The sequence below is a fragment of the Rhinoraja longicauda genome, chromosome 21 (assembly GCF_053455715.1).
Source record: "Rhinoraja longicauda isolate Sanriku21f chromosome 21, sRhiLon1.1, whole genome shotgun sequence".
In the NCBI taxonomy this organism is placed as follows: domain Eukaryota; kingdom Metazoa; phylum Chordata; class Chondrichthyes; order Rajiformes; family Arhynchobatidae; genus Rhinoraja; species Rhinoraja longicauda.
Genome location: NC_135973.1, coordinates 28,681,647 through 28,700,068, shown reverse-complemented (window position 1 = coordinate 28,700,068; position 18,422 = coordinate 28,681,647).

The window sequence follows — 18,422 nt, the reverse complement described above, 5'->3', positions numbered from 1 at the left end:
CCTCCCTCCCCCCCCCCCTCCTTCCCTAGGAGATAGATTTAAACTTTAAAATGTGAATAACTAAAAATATAACACCGATTTCAATGAAACTTCTTCCATTAGCACCAAAGGGACGATGGTGAGTAAGGTGGGTCTAAAATTGTCACGCTATGTGTACCGTTTTGACTGTAGTTCAGGAACAAACAAACAAACAAGAGTTTCCGTATATAGATGAACGTGGAATAATGTGCTGCCATTACTTTGTGCGGGTGGAATTTGGGCAATGGAGTTTTATAATGGGTTATTGTTTCCTTCTGACACTTTCCGAGCCCCTTCAACCTCTCAAAAGTCCACATGGTTCTCTTTGGCACAATTATGCTCAGCAGCTGAGTTCGACATTGTATTTATATGCCATAATTTCCACCCCTCATTGGATTTTCTTCAGCACCAAACTCTCTGGAATAAACAAATATTGGGTGCATTTTAATCGGCAGTAATCTTGGTATGAACACCTACCTACCCATTCAAAAAACCCCAGTGTTTTTTAATCTAGGAACGTTTTTATAAATCCTTTTTATTGCTCCATTTATGTCTGCAGTTTAACTGCTTTGAAAATGTTGCCATTATAACAGGATTTAATTGTATTTTCTAACCCTGGAGAATGCATTTGCATTTCCTTTTTTGCTGTTCGGGACTCCTGACATCTAAAGGACGGATGTCAAGGAGAACTTGTTCACAAGTAGCAATGGACTGCAAGTAAGGACAGGGGGGCCACAACATTATATTGATTCATGGGACCATTAATGATGTCTAGGTTGCACAGATCCTTGAGCCATTCAATTGGATCAGGTGTCTTCTGCAGCTTAACCCGAACGACGGATCTGGATTGCAAGGTATCACTTACTTGGAGAGGTTGGATGGACTTGCATTGTTTTCTCTGAAACACTGGAGGTTGAGTAGAAGTATATAAGATCATGAGAGGCATAGATAGGTAGACAGTCAAAATCTTTTTCCCAGGATGAAAACTTCAAATACTAGAGGGCATAATTTTAAGGCGAGAAGAGCAAAGTTTGCAGGAGATGTGGGGTGGGGCAAGATTTTTTTTACACAGAGGATGGTGGGTGCCTGGAACATGTTGGCAGGGTCGGTGGTGGAGGCAGGTATGATTGAGGCTTTTAAACAGCTCTTGGATGGGCACATGGATAGGCAAGGAAAAGGAGGACATGGATTATGTGCAGGTAGGTAAGAGCAAAGATACTAGAGGAGCAAGATGGGCCACTCGACCCTAAAAACCGTAGTATGTCATGGCGCCATTTTAGTAGGCAGAAACTTGCAGAAACATTTACAAAGAAAAATAACGAAAATCTGTGAATTGATAGATGAGATATATTCTGCATTTTTATGGTATCATCACACACACTGTTCCCGCAAAACACTGATTACACTGCGAGAGGCATAGCGAACGGCGGGTTGTGCTTACTAAAATGGCGGACGTTACGCTCCTTTGCGAACTACACTTCAGCATAGGCGATTTCGACAGAGTGGTTCACCTTGCTCCTCGAGTATCTTTGGGTAAGAGTGTGTCTTGGCATCATGTTTGGTACGGACATTATAGGCTGAAGGGCCTGTTCCTATACTGGTGTCAGGGGTTATGGGGAGAAGGCAGGAGAATGGAGTTAGGAGGGAGAGATAGATCAGCCATGATTGAATGGCGGAGTAGACTTGATGGGCCGATTGACCTAATTCTGCTCCTATTATTTATATCGGCGAAACCAAGCGCAGGCTTGGCGATCGCTTCGCTGAACACCTGCGCTCGGTCCGCATTAACGCAACTGATCTCCCGGTGGCCCAGCACTTTAACTCCCCCTCCCATTCCCAGTCTGACCTCTCTGTCATGGGCCTCCTCCAGTGCCATAGTGAGGCCCGCCGGAAATTGGAGGAACAGCACCTCATATTTCGCCTGGGCAGTTTGCAGCCCGGTGGTATGAACGTCGACTTCTCCAACTTCAGATAGCTCCTCTGTCCCTCCCTTCCCCTCCTCCTTCCCAGATCTCCCTCTATCTTCCTGTCTCCACCTATATCCTTCCTTTGTCCCACCCCCGACATCAGTCTGAAGAAGGGTCTCGACCCGAAACGTCTCCCATTCCTTCTCTCCCGAGATGCTGCCTGACCTGCTGAGTTACTCCAGCATTTTGTGAATAAATCTGCTCCTATTACGTTTGACATGACCTTATGACCTATGCTAGACTGATTTTTATGTTCTATGTTAACTCCATTTTGCATTCTGGGTCAAAAATATATTATCCCCTTTCTGAATAAAAATATGGGAATATCAGCCTGGCTTTGATTTTAAGTGGCCTGGCCTGTTGTACTGAACACTGGGGGAATAGTTCCTCCCAATTGACAATATCAACTCCTCTAATCATGTTAAGCTCATCAAATAGATTATTCCTTAATCCTCCACACTCGATGAGTGCACGCCAAGTGCATCGAAAAGCTCACTGTTACGCCTGCTGGAAATCTGAAATAAAAGCCAAAATGACTGGGGATTCTCAGCGGGTCTTCTGTGGAGAGAGTAATGGAGCTCGCTTTCAACCCAATGACCTTTTCATCAGAACAAAACAAAGTTAGACGTAAAGCAAGTTATCAAAAAAGATTAAAAAAGTGAGCATCAGTAAAAACCCGATATGATTCATTAAAATGTTGTAGAGAAGGAAATATGTTGTCCTTGCTTAGCCGGGCACGAGATTGAGTTTTTAAATTTATATGGAAATCAAAAACTAAGAACAAAGGGGAAGGAGAAGGCACAAGAAACTGCAGATGCCAAGATCGTGATCAAAACACAAAGGAGTAACCCAACCCGGTCAAGCAGCATCTGTGGAGATAATTGTCAGAAGATGTCTCAGGTCAGGACCTTTCTTCAGACTGACTGTAGTAAAGGGAATAATGGATAGACGATGTTTCAGGTCAGGACCCTACTGCAGCCTGATTGTAATAGGGGAGATAACGGATAGACAATGTTTCAGGTCAGGACCCTTCATCATACTGATTGTTGTAGGGGGATTGTGCAGGAAAGAACTGCAGATGCTGGTTTAAATCGAAGGTAGACTCAAAATGTTGGAGTAACTCAGCGGGACAGGCAGCATCTCAGGAGAGAAAGAATGGGTGACGTTTCGGGTCGAGTCTGAAGAAGGGTCTCGACATGAAAAGTCACCCATTCCTTCTCTCCAGAGATGCTGCCTGTCCCGCTGAGTTACTCCAGTATTTTGTGTCTACTGTAGTAGAGGGAATAATGGATAGACACCATTTCAGGTCAGGGCCCTTCTTCAGTGATTATAGTAGGGGGAATAATGGATAGACACCATTTCAGGTCAGGACCCTTCGTCAGTGATTGTAGTAGGGGAAATAATGGATAGACAACAGCTACAAGAAGACGTGATGATGAGCCATCATGGTGAGTAAATCGAGAGAAGCCCTTCACGGGACTCTGGCCAGCTGCAGCTGGGACTTTGAAAACGGCGCCAAAACCCAGTAACTCTTGCGTATGGACCTGGTGGGCTGTTTCTATACATTCTGTATGTGATTATATCTCTTATATTTGTTATTATATCTCTGTTTGTGGATTGAGTCTGAAGAAGGGCTCGATCTGAAATGTCACCTACCCATGTTCTCCAGTGATGCTGCCTGACCCGCTGAGTTGCTCCAGCATTTTGTGTCCCTTTTATCTATATGTAAGTCAGCTTCTGTGTTTCCACTATTATAACAGTAACCAATATACAGTAATACATCTGGTTGTGAAGAACATAATTGAGAGTGTTTTTTGTAAATCGGTGAGGCACACCAGAATGAAATAGGCAGCATAGACATCAATATTCCTGGAAACTTTGTGTTATGGGAAGATTGGCTTTCTCTTGCCTCTTTATGAATGAGGTGAAATGGATGAAAGGTCAGTAACAACATTCAAGGTGATTCCTTGGAGACTTCTTATAAAGGTCTAACATTTCCATTCAATTGATAGTGTTCTCTGCAGTACTCTTCTGGAATCTCTTGATACTTAGAAGCTTATTTCCCTTTGACAGTCACATAATCATTGTTTTGGCCAACCTAATCTCCACCACCACTCTCAGAATGGTAATTGTGTCCTCCGCAGAAGGTTTACCGGCAAATCCTCCATGTAGCAACAGGACCTTAATTGTTTGACAACCTAGTGTCGAGGTGCAGCATGGAAAGAGGCCCTTCAGCCCATAGAGTCCAGGCCGACTATTGATCAGCCTCTAGTTCTGTTACTCTCTAGAACTCTAGTTCTACGTTGTCCCACTGTTTCATCCACTCCCTACACACAGGGGCAGTTTACAGAGGCCAATAAATCCTCAAATCTATAAATCCCCTGTGTATTTGGGATGTGGGACGAAACCAGAGCACCTGGGGAAAATCCACGCGGTCACAGGGGGCACGTGCAAACTCCGCACAGACAGCACCCAGGGTTACAATCGAACCCGGCTCTCCGGCGCTGTGAGGTGGCGGCTCTGTCAACTGCACCACTGTGCCGCCGAGAGTGTGGGGATGATTGTCTTTGGATTTAAGAAATGCCTAAAAATGATGTGCATGTTCTTACATGGTTGAATAACAGCTGATAAGGCAGTGATGGAAATCATGGGAAGGGTGAATGAAAGTTTGGTCAAAGAATTAGAAATTGAGGATAGGTTTAAAAGGAGAAGAATGAGGAGAAGAAAAGGCATCATTAGAGAGTCATAGAGTCACACAGCGTGGAAACAGACCCTTCGGCCCGACTTCCTCATGCTGACCAGAATGCCCCATCTACCCGAGTCTCATCTGCCTGCATTGGGCTCATATCCCTCCCTATTTCCTCTCCGTATGCCTGTTTAAATGAATTTTAAATGTTGCTATAGTACCTGCCTCAACTACATCCTCTGGCAGCTCGTTCCATTTATCCACCACCCTCTGCGTGAAAAAGTTACCCCTCAGTTTCCTATCCACTCTTTCCCCTCTGAACTTAAACATATGTCCTCTGTTTCTTGATTCCCCTACTCTGGGTGAAAGACTCTGTACATGCACCTTATCTACTGTATGTCCTTCATGATCTTATACACCTCTGCTAGGTCACCCCTCATCCTCCTGCCCTCCAGGGGATAAGGTCCAAGTCTGTCCAGCCTCTCCCTATAGCCCAGGCCCTCGAGTCCTGGCAACCTCCTCGTAAATCTTCCCTGCACTCTTTCCAGGTTAACAACATCTTTCCTATAGCAGGGTAACCAAAATTGAACACAATCCTCCGAATGTGGCCTCACTAATTCAGGGAGGGAGGGAGTTCCTGAACTCAGTCCGTAGTGTTGGAAGACATGAGTTGGGCAATGGTTGTAAAGGGGCCAATAGAGGGAGGGATTGGAAGAGAATACAGAAATGGATCGGGGAAGCTCAAATGGCATTTATACATGTTATGAAGCCATAGTTCACTCGATGTTTGATTGGAGATGGGCAGCAAGAGGCAGTCTTCACTCTGTTGTTAATGGAACAAGGGGGGAAGGATCTGTTGGCAACCCAGCAATCAATCGGTGCAGCCTAGTGGTGTAACGGTAAAGTTGCTGCCTTACAGCGCCGGAGACCTGGGTCTGATCCTGACTATGGTGCTGCCTGTACAGAGGTTGTACATTCTCCCCGTGGCCGTGTGGGTTTCCTCCGGGTGCTCTGGTTTCCTCCCACATTCCAAAAACGTGCAGGTTTGTCGGTTAATTAGGTTCTGTAAATTGCCCCTATGGGATGCACGTGGGATAGCATAGAGTTAGTGTCAGGGTGATCATTGGTTGGCGCAGACTCGATGGGCCAAAGGGCCTGTTTTCATGCTATGTCACTAAAACTAAAACTAAATCGGAAACTAAAAATCCCATGGTTAGTCCAGTAATGCAGGTTAACACAGGGAAACATCATTAACATAGAACCCTTAGACATTTCCTGGAGTAACTCAGCGGGACAGGCAGCATCATTGGGGAAAAGGAATGCGTGACATTTCGGGTCGAGACCCAAAACATCACCCATTCCTTCTCTCCAGAGATGCTGCCCGTCCCGCTGAGTTACTCCAGCATTTTGTGTCTGTCTCTGGTGTAAACCAACATCTGCTGTTCTTTCCTCCACCCTTAAACATTTGCTGGTTAATGCTTCGAAGGCATGGCAGCCCAAATAATCAACCGTTAGAAACTGCCCTGATTTAGACATTAGTCTTTAGAGATACAGCTTGGAAACAGGCCATTCAGCCCACCGAGTCCACGCCGATCAGCAATCATCCCGTACACTGGCACTATCCTAACACTGGGGACGATTGTTGCAACTTTACCAAAGCGAATTAACTTACAAACACTGCCCGTATGGAGTTTGTACGTTCTCCCTGTGACCGCGTGGGTTTTCCTCGGGTGCTCCGGTTTCCTCCCGCACTCTAAAGACGTGCAGTTTTGTAGGTTAATTGGCTTGTGTAAATTGTCCTCAGAGTGTAGGATAGAACTAGTACAGGTGATCTTTGGTCAGTGCGGACTCGGTGGGCCGAAGGGCCTGTTTCCACGCTGTATCGCGAAGCTAAACTAAACTGAACTGAACTGCTGTGGTGGAGGGAGGTGTAGGGTCTCAAGGGGAAGGAGGACACTTGTATTGGATCAACTGAATTTGAGCGGTCCCACTCCTTGCTGTTGTTGGGACTGGGAGTGAGGGGGTCAGGAGCTGCATACTCACACAGCAGGAGTAGGCAGTTCAGACGCTTAGGTTAGTTTAGTTTAGAGATACAGCATGGAAACAGGCCCTTCGGCCCACTGAGTGCTCACCAACCAGCGATCCCCGCACATTAACACTACCCTACGCACACGAGGGACAATTTTACATTCGTTCCTAGCCAATTAACCTACAAACCTGTACCTCTTTAGAGTGTGGGAGGAAACCAAAGATCTCTGAGAAACACCACACAGGTCACGGGGAGAACGTACAAACTCCATGCAGACAGCGCCCGTAGTCAGGATCGAGGTGCTCGTGTCTCAGGCGCTGTTAGGCAGTAGCTCTACCGCTATGTGACAGTGCCGCCCAAAAACACTGAGCCCAAAAATCTGGGGAGAGATCGCCAAAGAGGTGTCACAGCGGAGGAAAGTACTGATATCCACAAAGACTGCTGGCTGTGAATTGTAAAGCCAGATGATTGTAAGCAGTAATCAGCTGGTGCTGTCAGAGTGGTGACAACGAACTGAGCTCGATAAACGGCGGGCGAGTGGTTGACCTTTAACAGATGTTCCACAAAGCTCATGGTCATCGATATTGTGTCATATTTTGATGCGTTCTTCATTCTTAGTAACAGGTCAATCAAGGGTTAAAGTGAGTGGGGAGAAAAGCCAGCATCATGTGAAATCATGATTTGGTGGTTCTCATGGAAACATAGAAACACAGAAAATAGATGCAGGAATAGACCATTCGGCCCTTCGAGCCAGCACCACCATTCAATATGATCCTGGCTGATCATCCAAAATCAGTGCCCCGTTCCTGTTTTCTCTCCATATCCCTTGATTCAGTTAGCCCTAAGAGTTAAATCTGACTCTCTCTTGGGAACATCCAGTGAATTGGCCTCCACCGCCTTTTGTGGCAGAGAATTCCACAGATTCACATCTCTCTGGGTGAAGAGGTTTTTCCTCATCTTAGCCCTAAGTGGCCTCCCCCTTATTCTTAAACTGTGACCACTGGTTCTGGACTCCCCCAACATCGGGAACATTTTTCCTGCAAATCTACCAACTGTGATCAGTTGGCATGGCTGCAGAAACGACCGGTAGCTTTGTTCACCAGGAACCATCCCTGGTACCAAGAGTCAAGTCAAGAGTGTTTTATTGTCATTTGTCCCAGATTGAGCAATAAAAAAATCTTGCTTGCAGCAGCACGACAGGATATGTAAACATAGTACACTGTAAACAATATGATAAAGCTTTCAAGAAAGAGCTGGATAGAGCTCTTAAGGATAGCGGAGTGAGGGGGTATGGGGAGAAGGCAGGAACGGGGTACTGATTGAGAGTGATCAGCCATGATCGCATTGAATGGCGGTGCTGGCTCGAAGGGCTGAATGGCCTACTCCTGCACCTATTGTCTATTGTCTATTGTCTATTGTCTATAAACGAGAGAGAAAAAACAGTTGTGTGTGGACACATACAAATACACATATATAGAGATCATATATATATATATATATATATATATATACATATACTCACACATGCGTACACACAAACAAACAATAATAGTGCAATAATAACAAGAATGGTCTATGTATTTCAGAGCTTATTTGAGGTTGTAGTGTTTAGTAGCCGAATGGCTGTGGGGAAGAAGTTGTTCCTGAACCTGGACGTTACAGTTTTCAGGCTCCTGTACCTTCTTCCCGATGGCAGGGATGAAATGAGTGTGTGGCCAGGGTGGTGTGGGTCTCTGATGATGCTGGCTGCAGACTTGTCCACTGGAAATACCTTACTTTGGTTCTAGTTTAGTTTATTGTCATGCGTATCGAGGTACAGTGAAAAGCTTTTTGTTGCATGCGAACCAGTCAGCGGAAAGACAATACATGATTACAATAGAGCCGTCTACAGTGTACAGATTCATGATAAAGGGAATAACGTTAGGTGCAAGATAAAATCCAGTAAAGTCCAACGAAAGATAGTCTGAGGGTCTCCAGTCAAGTAAAAGATAGGACGGTTCAGTTGCCTGATAACAGCTGGGAAGAAACTGTCCTTGAATCTGGAGGTGTGTGTTTCCACACTTCTGTATCCCTTGCCTGATGGGAGAGGGGAGAAGAGGGTGTGACTAGGGTGAGACTCATCCTTGATTATGCTGCTGGCCTGGACGTGACAGCGTGAAGTGTAGATGGAGTCAATGGAGGGGAAGTTGTTTCGTGTGATGGTCTGGGCTGCATCCACAATTTTTTGCAATTTCTTACTGTCTTGGACTTAGGATGAGAATCATGTGTGCTTCCTGGAAATATGGTACTTACCATAAGGAAATTCACAATGAAATTCACACGCGGAAACTATCCTGTTCACATGAAGGTGTAGGAATGAACTGCAGATGCTGGTTTACACCGAAGGTAGACACAAAACGCTGGAGAAACTCAGCGGGACTGGCAGCATCTCTGGAGAGAAGGAATGAGTGACGTTTCGGGTCGAGGCCCTTCTTCAGGCTGTGAGTGAGGGGAGAGGGAATCTAGAGGTACGAAAAGGTTCAGAACAAATCATGACCAAGGAAAAGTGGAGCCCACAATTGTCAATTGTTAGCTGTGGAAGAGGTGATAACGAAGAGGTTATATAGATGCGAACAGTGGAACTAGCAGGACACTAGGGTGAGATGGGGGGGGGGGGGGCAGAGAGAGAGAGGGAATGCAAGGATTACTTGAAATTAGAGAAATCAATATTCATACTGCTGGGTTGTAAGCTGCCCACGCAAATTAGAAAAAGCAGCAGAGATTCATGATGGTCATAATGGGGTGGGGTGGGGGGGGGGGGGGGAATAGGCAGATGGTTGAACAGAGACCAGAGATCAAACAACCAAACATGTGAGATGAGAATTGAGGAGGTGGGATTAGTGCAGCACAAGAAAGGAATATAGATGTAAGAGGTTGGGGAACGGGAGAAATGGGTGAAAATCCAGGTGCGGCACAGGGGACAGAGGAAATAAAGGGTGAAGGGGATTTGTTTGTGTATTAGTTGCCTGAAATAGGAGCAGTCAATTAGTCATACTGTCGGGTTGTAAGCTGCAAAAGCAGAATATGAGGTGCTGTGCCTTCAGTTTGCGTGTGGCTTCACTCTGACAGTGAAGGAGGGCTAGACCGGGAAGGTCAGGACGGGAATGGGTGAGGGAGTTTAAATGGTTAGCAACCAGGCAGGCCTTAGCAACCAAGTGCAAGTGTTCGGCAAAATGGCCACCTACATCTGGTGAGGACCCTGGACGGAGGCAAGGGAGGAGGAGGTGTAGGGACAGGTGTTACATCTGCTGCGGTTGCAGGAGAAAGTGCCTGGAGAGGGGGTGATTTGGGTGGGCAGGGATGAGTGAAGCAAAGAGTTGTGGAGGGAGCGGTCTCTGCAGAAGGCACGAAGGTGTGGGGTCGGGAAGATGTGACTGGTGGTGGGATCACGTTGAAGGTGACGGAGATGTCAGAGAACGATGTGTTGGATGCGGAGACTGGTGGGGTGAAAGGTGAGGACCAGGGAAAGTCTATCCTTGTTCCCTCTGGGGGGGAAGGGGAGTGAGAGTGGGACTACGAGACACAGGGGAGATGTGGGTGAGGGATCCATCTACGACAGCAAGTAAGTCTTTCTCTTTCTCGCATGTCCTAGAATGGAAAGCCTCAACGAGGGAATGGGTGATATTTGCACTAAGTACTGGGCAGCCACGGTGGCGCAGTGGTGGAGTTGCTGCCTTACGGCACTTGCAGCGCCAGAGACACGGGTTCGATCCCGACCACAGGAGCTGTCTGTATGGAGTCCGTACGTTCTCCCCGTGACCGCGTGAGTTTTCCCTGAGATCTTCGGTTTCCTCCCACACTGCTAAGGCGTACAGGCACATGGGCTAAATGGCTTGGTGTGTGTGTAAATTGTCCCGAGTGTGTGTAGGATAGTGTTAATGTGCGGGGATCGCCTGTCGGCGCGGACTCAGTGGGACGAAGGGCCTGTTTCCACGCTGTATCTCCAAACTAAACTAAACTGAGCAGTGATGAGTTCTCCTGAATATCAGGGCCAAATAGAATTTCAGGTGAGACCCACGCCTGTCTATCAGGGTACCGCTGTGTGCCCATTGTCCATACGCCCCAGGAAAGCCCATCCACACATCTCTGACAACAATTCCTTTCTCAGAAGTCCCCTTCAGATGATGTCTTGCAGTGACACAGTTCAGCCGACTTTAATTTAGGAGTTCAGGAAAAAAAACCTGCAGGTGCTGGTTTAAATCGAGGGTAGACACAAAATGTTGGAGTAACTCAGCGGGTCAGGCGGCATCTCGGGAGAGAAGGAATGGGTGACGTTTTGGGTCGAGACCCTTGTTCAGAAGGAGAATGTCAGGGGAGGGGGCGGGACTGACAATGGTCTGATGTGGAATGCTGTGCAAACCTGGACATTTAACAGCTGAGGAAACGTGATAATAATCTAATTATTCACAAAATGCTGGAGTAACTCAGCAGGTCAGGCAGCATCTCGGGAGAGAAGGAATGGGTGACGTTTCGGGTCGAGACCCTTCTTCAGACAGTGATAGTAATCTATCCGTATCTCTGCAGTTTTGAAACCTTCATCAATCACGATACCACGCGATGTTGCAGCTTCTCAATGAGGGGTTGACGGGTCTATCGTGGCTGGGGTGGGTGGGTGGTGGCTCTCAGTGGGTGGCACGTTCCTTTACGAGGATTTGGGACTGACTGTGGGGATTGAAGCCAGGTTTACCAGGGGGGGGGGGGGGGGAGGGCAGTGCGGTTGGAGGTACAGTCTCCCCAATAAGTTGTCATGTCAGGGAACCCTTTGTTCTGACGTAAGTTCACGAGTTCACAAGTTATCGGGGCAGAATGAGGTCTTTCGGCCCACCGCGCGGGATCTGTCAGTTGACCTTATGAAACACACAGCAACCACCGTCACTGCCAGGGTTCATTAAAAGTTGTCAGTCCCTTTGCGGGTTGAAATCATGCCAGACGTTGGAGTAGGCACACAGTAATGCAGGAGGTCATCAAAGTAGAAGCAACATGCCAAAAATCTTCACCTCTTTAAACACACATCACGTCTGTCCCTCTACATGAGAGGGAGTGGCTACAACCAGCCTCAGGTGTGGGTGAAGGTCTTCCATTGTTCGTAAGAGCCAAATTTAGGCCATTCGGCCCATCAAGTCTACTCCGCCATTCAACCATGGCTGATCTACCTTTGCCTCTCAACCCCATTCTCCTGCCTTCTCCTCGTCGCCGCTGATACCCCTACCGGTCAAGAGTCTGTCAAGCTGCGCTGTAAAAATACCCGACGTCTGTTCAAACTCTATACACACAGCGCCCGCAGTGAAGATTGAACCTGGGTCTCTGGCGCTAGAAGGCAGCAACTCTATCACTGCGCCACCGCGCCGCCCTTTTATTAGGTGTTCGTTAGGACTTACCTGAAGGGCAGAGAGTGAATTTAAACCCCATCACCCTTGAATCATCTTGTTAAAGCTGATCTGCGTGGTTGGAACTGTGTTGCACTTCTCTGGGTTTAAATACAAATGCAAGGTCTCCAGCATTATTCATCATCTTTAATCTGAGACAGGGGATGCTTTAAGTGCCTTTTATGAAGACGGATGAATCTAACCAGCCCTAGTCAGATGAGTTTGTCCTTTTTTGTCCTTCTCTCTCCCCATATTTAACCTGAGTTGACATCCATATTGTACATTTCACGGCCCTACATTTATTTTGTAATATATATCCAGCATCCTGTGGGCCAAGTTAATTGTATTTTGAAAATCAATTATTTCTGATCGTGTCAAAGAACTCGTTCTGACTGGACCCATGCAGTATACTGTCAGACATCTTCAAATAGACCGAGGATTCTGTCTGGATAAGTGTACGGCTTCACCTCTGCCATGAAGGAGGAATTCTTCGCAGAAGATAGATTCTGCTATTACATCCGATCATTTTCTTCATGACTTGAGATGAAAGTCAGTGAAAACTGTCGAATGCCTCCACCGAGCTGGAGTCTAGTTTAGTTTAGAGATACAGCACGGAAATAGGCCCTTTGCCCCACCAGCAATCAACGCAACGCACATTAACACTATCTGACACACACTGGGGACAATTTTTACAATTATACCAAGCCAATTTGCCGACATACCTGTACATCTTTGGAGCGTGGGAGGAAACCGAAGATCTCGGAGAAATTGGAGGTGAAGTGTATGAAGTTAGTGAGTTCGGCATGGGTACAAGAGGTAGCACCTTTGACTCCTTTTCTCCTTTGACTCCTCCCACTTCCTCCAAACTAGAGGCGTAGCTATGGGCACTCGCATGGGCCCTAGCTACGCCTGCCTCTTTGTCGGGTACGTCGAACAATCCCTGTTCCGGGCGTACACTGGCCCCATCCCCGAACTCTACCTCCGCTACATTGACGACTGCATTGGTGCTACTAACTAACTTCATACACTTCACCTCCAATTTCCATCCTGCCCTTAAATATACCTGGAATATCTCCGACATCTCCCTCACGTTTCTGGACCTCACGTTTCTGTAACTCCCTGGTCCACTCGTCCCTTCCTACCCAAACCACCCCACTTTCCCCTGCAACCGCACGAGATGCAACACCTGTCCCTTTACCTCCCCCCTCAACTCCATCCAAGGACCCAAACAGTCTTTCCAGGTGAGACAAAGGTTCACCTGCACCTCCTCCAACCTCATCTATTGCATCCGCTGCTCTAGATGTCAACTTATTTACATCGGCGAAACCAAGCGCAGGCTCGGCGATCGCTTCGCTGAACAACTGCGCTCGGTCCGCATTAACCAATCTGATCTCCCGGTGGCCGAACACTTCAACTCCCCCTCCCATTTCCAGTCTGACCTTTCTGTCATGGGCCTCCTCCAGTGCCATAGTGAGGCCCACCGGAAATTGGAGGAACAACACCTCATATTTCGCCTGGGCAGTTTGCAGCCCAGTGGTATGAACATCGACTTCTCCAATTTTAGATAGTTCCTCTGTCCCTCCCGTCCCCTCCTCCTTCCCAGATCTCCCTCTATCTTCCTGTCTCCACCTATACCCTTCCTTTGTCCCGCCCCCCTGACATCAGTCTGAAGAAGGGTCTCGACCCGAAACGTCACCCATTCCTTCTCTCCCGAGATGCTGCCTGACCTGCTGAGTTACTCCAGCATTTTGTGAATAAATACCTTCGATTTGTACCAGCATCTGCAGTTATCTTCTTACACTACTGAATGGAGTGTCCAACAGGAATAGTTTCTGTGCCAAAGTTGTGTGCTTGCTGTTAACTTGTGATGTGTGAAGTGGGGATCAGGGTGGTTTATTTGATTCCAATTAACTTTCTCAACCAAATCAAATGCAAAACCTAATTACAGAAGTCATTCGGTTTGTATGATTGAGACAGAAGCCAGCACTGATTGCTCAAAAGAGCTAAAACAAAACCATTAGTGCTGAAAATCAGAAATAGAAGCAGGAAGCATTGAGAATGCCCTGCAGGTCAATATGTATCAGTGGAGACGGGGAGAGAGGGAGAGTCAACATGGCAGGTGGATGAGCTTTAATCAGAATAAACCACTGTTGGAGATGGAGGTGATGTATTGCACACGCCATTGAACGCCATGCTCTCATCTGCAAGGAACCGTGTCACAGCATGACTTGGAAGTTCTGCATACAGGTTTTTCCAGGACTCCATTCTTCGGATCTGGAACAATATTTACAATGACAAAGCAATCCCGGCATTGACCATAGAGCGATGATCGGCAAATCCCATTCATTAGAAAGAAAATTGCACTGTTGAACGTAACAAAACGCAGTCAATGTAATAGTTTTTCTTTGGGGTCCCCTTTCCTTCAACTTCTTCTCCCACCTTGGTATTTGATCCTAAAATGGAGAAGGGAGGGAACTCCATCAGCTCCAGGCTCTGTCTGTGCTGGGGTTGCAAGAGAAACACGGCATCTGGCGGCCATCTTGCCAGCCCTTGTCCTTTGCTTATCTCCTCCACTCTCATCACTAATATAGAAAACATAGAAAACAGGAAAAAAAAAGTGCAGGAGTAGGCCATTCGGCCCTTCGAGCCAGCACCGCCGTTCAATATGATCATGGTTGATCATCTAAAATCAATAGTATTACAAAAAGCTGGAGTAACTCAGCGGGTCAGGTAGCACCTCAGGAGAGAAAGAATGGGTGACGTTTCGGGTCGAGACCCTTCTTCAGTGTGAAGAAAATACTGCAGCATTTTGTGATACCTTCGATTAGTGCCAGCATTTGCAGTTATTTTCCTATCTAAAATGAATACCCCATTCCTGTTTTTTCCCCATATCCCTTGAGAGAGAGAGAGAGAGAGAGAGAGAGAGAGAGAGAGAGAGAGAGAGAGAGAGAGAGAGAGAGAGAGAGAGAGAGAGAGAGAGAGAGAGAGAGAGAGAGAGAGAGAGAGGTTGTGTTGCTCTCTGCTCCGGTGGCTGAGAGGATTGAAGCAACCTTTGAAGAGTGTGTCGAAGGAAGAGGGACAGAGGCAGTGGGAGTTCGAAGTTTGAGTGAACGTTGGACTTCGGAAACTTTCCTTTGTCGAAGGATTTCTCCATTTAGTGAGGAACTCCAGCGCTTGTCTGCAGAGCTGTGGGAGCGGCAGTGGCTGGCGGATTGCCAATCGTACCTGGAGACTGGGAGTTGGGAAGATGTGGTGTTTGTGGCGATTCTAGCTCCACAATCCAGCTTCCATAACATTGTGCCCGGACTGGGACTTCGGGCTCAACAAAGTGAAGGTACTTTTCAAAATCTGGCAGATTCTGGAGGGGCTCGAAAGGCCTCAGAAAGCCCCAAAAGCTGCACTCGGCGGTGAGGATAAGCGTGGGCGTGTTCCTTTGCTCGACTGGAGAGAACTGCTTCTGCCGCTCTTTAGACTGAGACTGACTCTGAGAGCGTTTTTGTGCGAGGACTGCTGTTGTTTCGGGTGTTGTTCTGTACCCCTGTCAGGATGGCAGCAGCTCGGGGTCGGGGTCAGGGTCGGAGCTACGCAGGTGTGGCTTCGGCTGCGGCTCCGGAGTCACTCGAGGAGGAGCCCTATGTCAACTTGGGGGGGCTCGAGTACGGGATCACGGTCCAAACCGGGGACCGGTGGTCCAAGGAGGAATTAGCGGAGAGCCTGTTTGATCTCTTCAAGAAGGACGAGATTGCCTCTGCTGAGGTTGGATGGGGCAAATGTCAGTTCATCCTAAAGGAACAGCAGGATGTGGCCCTAGCTTTGGAGAAGGGGCTTATAGTGAGGGGGCTCTTTGTACCGGTGGAACCATGGGTGTCCACCGTGCGACCGGTTCTCCTGCGCAACGTTCCCACTTTCATCCGGGATGCGCTCCTTGGCCCACACCTGGCAGAGATTGGGGAGGTGCGGTCCAGGCTGACTAGACTTAAACAGACCTGGCGCAGCAGCACTCGTCTCCAAAGGAGCTATACATTTAAGAGGCGGGTGTATATGGAAGTAGGATTGGGGATGGGCGCGGAGGGAAGTTTTGTCGTTAAGAATGCGGGGCTCCAATACCGCGTGTATTGGAGTTGGGGGGAAGCACGGTGTCATGCGTGTAAAGAGTTCGGGCACTTCCGCAGGGATTGTCCCAATGGCCGGGGTGCTGCGAGAAATCCCAACGCTGCAGCCCAGGAAAACACTGCTGGCCCACCCAGGGCTGCCGGTTCCACCTCGGTGACCCGGGGAGACACTGCTGGCCCACCCAGGGCTGCCAGTTCCACCTCGGTGACCCGGGGAGACACTGCTGGCCCACCCGGAGCTGCCAGTTCCACTTTGGCGGCCCAGGGCAGCACTGCCCCTCGACCCCCATGTCCTGTACCTGCGGCGGAGCTTGGCGGAGAGGTGCAGGGGGAGGGCAAGGAGGAGGGGGGGGAATGGCACGTGCAGATGGGGAAGAAGTCCACGAGGAAAACGAGAAACCTTAAAGCGAAACAATCGCAAACGGATGGGCCCACGCCCACACCTGAGACCACCCAAAGGGTGCCTGTTGGGCCCGGAGAGGTCCAGGGGGCACCTGGCGGGGCTCAGCAAGGAGCTGAGGAGGTACGGGAGGGGGCGGGGGAGTTCCTGTTGGGATCTGCGGTGGCTGATCAAAGGGATGAAAGAGAGGAAGCTGGCGGTGTGGAGGTGGAGGACTCCTCCTTTATGGAGGTCACCAAACCACCGCCCGCCGTGGGGGTAAAGAGGAGGCGCGCGTCTGGTGAGGAAGAGGATGGCCCTGGGCATAAGGCCAGGGGGCTGCCTGCCCCGAGACCCTCCACTCCAGTAGAGGATGGTGATCCACGACTAGTGTCCTCTAGGCCGGGGGTTGCCCTTTCGTCCCAGGGGCCTTCAGAGGGTGATATCTCACAAGAGGTTGGGGTTGGCTGCCCTGGGAATGTGTCCCCTGGGAGGGAGGACGAGCAGGGACAACCCGAAGGGGGGGTCTCGGTTGTAGGGGTGGTTTCCCAGCCTATGCTCCTCATTAGAACTATGAGAGTGACTGAGGGGTGCGCTGCCCCACAGACTGAGGAAGTAGGGGAGAGTCCAGAAACACTGGCTCCCTCAGTGGGCCCCAGTGAGGGTACTCCCCTGGTGGTGGAGGATGGAGACTCTCTGGGTGATGCTGGGGGAGTGGGTTCCCTGGATGAGGAGGGGGACGGGGCTGTTGCGGGTCATGTCTCTCAGTCAGATTCCGGGGGTGAAGGTGGACCGCGGGCCCTGGGGGCGCCCTGTTTTTGTTCTTCCCCAGGCCCAGTTGTAGAGGGCGGGGAGAGTGTGCAGGAGCCTGGCCATACACTGGCCGGCTCATCGCTGTTGGAGGTGTCAGGACTCTCCCTCGACATTGATCCCGGGGGTGGGATCATGCCGGAGGGGGGGGAGGGTGTTGGAGCCAGCTTACACAGTGAAGAGAGCGAGCTGGCAGCCAGTGGCAGTCTGCCAAATCTGGGCCACGGCCTTGAGTGCAGGGAGGAGGAAGATGTTGCTTCAGGTGTCAGTGGGTTGGCAGAATGCCAGGACTCCAGTGCTGTGGCTCGAGCGGCCGGCATCATTGAGATTCGAGAGTTTTTGCATGAACATCGGCACAGTAGGAACAAAGTCCAGCTAGCTACCGAACGGTGGTCAGACCTGGGGGGAACTATCCGGACACTTAGTGCTATCCTTAACAGTAGGGATAATGCTCTAAGTGCTTGTGATAAGCGTCAATTCGGGGAGTTTTTGAAGCTCCTAAAAGAGCGGGGCTTCACTCCCACAAGGAGCTTGAGGAAAAAGTCTAGTGAGCGTTCAAGTTCACAGTAGTTAGCCTAAATATAAACGGTGGAAGGGGGGACCTTCGTAGGTTTCACCATCTATCGGTCCTCAGAGAGGGGAAGTATGCAGTGAGCTTTCTACAAGAGACGCACACTGTTGTTAGTGATGAGCCCACCTGGGTCCTGGAGTGGGAGGGGGGGGTCTACATGAGCCACCTCAGTACAAAGTCAAGTGGGGTGGCTTTCCTGTTGGCCCCGACTTTCCAGCCAGAGATTGTGAAGGTGCAGGAAGTTGTGCCAGGCCGTTTGCTCTATCTGGCCGTGATCCTGGATGGCGTGCCGTTACATTTCATTAACGTGTACGCCCCCAGCTCCGGCACGATGCAAGCGCGGTTACTTCAGGAGGTGACTGCTCTGCTGAGCACCATTGATTGCGGAGAGTGTGTCTTCCTTGGGGGGGATTTCAATTGTACCCTTGAGACGCGAGATCGCTCT